Source organism: Triticum dicoccoides, chromosome 2B (assembly GCF_002162155.2).
Source record: "Triticum dicoccoides isolate Atlit2015 ecotype Zavitan chromosome 2B, WEW_v2.0, whole genome shotgun sequence".
NCBI lineage: Eukaryota > Viridiplantae > Streptophyta > Magnoliopsida > Poales > Poaceae > Triticum > Triticum dicoccoides.
In genome coordinates, this window is record NC_041383.1 from 392,344,187 (window position 1) to 392,345,831 (window position 1,645).

Genomic DNA, 1,645 nt, shown 5'->3' on the forward strand with positions numbered 1-1,645 from the left:
AGTTTCTTCATGCGCTTTACACCGATATGACCTAAACAGCAGTGCCACAAATATGTTGCACATCATTATAAACTTTGCATATTTTGGCGTCAATATTATGAATATGTGTATAACTACAATTGAGACTCAATAAACCATTTACATTGGGTGTATGACCATAGAAGGTTTTATTTATGTAAATAGAATAACAATTATCCTCTAACTTAAATGAATAACCATATTGCCATAAACATGATCTAATCATATTCATGCTCAACGCAAACACCAAATAACATTTATCTAGGTTCAAAATCCCGAAGATAGAGGGAGTGTGCGATGGTGATCATATCAACCTTGGAATCATTTTTAACACACATCGTCACCTCGCTTTTAACTAGTCTCTGCAACTCCTGTTTTGAGTTACTACTCTTAGCAACTGAACCGGTGTCAAATACCTAGGGGTTACTATGAACACTAGTAAAATACACATCAATAACATGTATATCAAATATAACTTTGTTCACTTTGTCGTCCTTCTTATCCGCCAAGTATCTGGGGCAGTCCCACTTCGAGTGACCATTTCCTTTGCAGTAGAAGCACTTAGTTCAGGATTAGGTCTAGATTTGGGCTTCTTCAAGGGAGTGGCAAGTTGCTCGTCATTCTTCTTGAAGTTCCCTTTCTTTTCCTTTGCCCTTTTTCTTGAAACTAGTGGTCTTGTTAACCATCAATACTTGATGCTCTTTCTTGATTCCTACCTTCACCGATTTCAGCACCGCGAAGAGCTCGGGAATCTTTTTCGTTATCCCTTGCACATTATAGTTCATCACGAAGTTCTAGTAGCTTGGTGATAGTGACTACAGAACTCTGTCAATCACTATCTTATCTGGAAGATTAACTCCCACTTGATTCAAGCGATTGAAGTGCCCAGACATTCTGAGCACATGCTCACTAGCTGAGCTATTCTCCTCCATCTTCTAGGCAAAGTACTTGTCAGAGGTCTCATACCTCTCAACACGGGCATCAGTCTGAAATACCAATTTCAGCTCTTGGAACATCTCATATGTTCCGTGGCATTCAAAATGTTTTTGAAGTCCCGGTTCTAAGCCGTAAAGCATGGTGCACTAAACTATCAAGTAGTCATCATTTCGAGCTTGCCAAACGTTCATAACGTCTGCATCTGCTCCTACAATAGGTCTGTCACCTAGCGGTGCATAAGGACATAATTCTTCTATGCAAAAATGAGGATAATCCTCAGATCACGCACCCAGTCCACATCATTGGTACTATTGATACGTCTCCAACGTATCTATAATTTTTTATTGTTCCGTGTTGTCATATTATCATTCTTGGATGTTTTACAATCATTTTATAGTCATTTTATATCATTTTTTGGTACTAACCTATTGACATAGTGCCCAGTGCCAGTTGCTATTTTCTGCATGTTTTTTACATCGCAGGAAATCAATATCAAACAGAGTCCAAATGCAATGCAACTCATGGAGGATTTTTTTGGGCCAGAAGAAGACTAGTGGGCCAAGGAAGCACCTGAGGGGTTGCTCGAGGAGAGAAGCACCCACCAGGGTGCGCCAGGAGGCCTAGGCACGCCCAGGTGCGTGCTTCCCACCTCGGGTGCCCCCCCCCCCCCGAACTGCCTCTTTTCTCTATA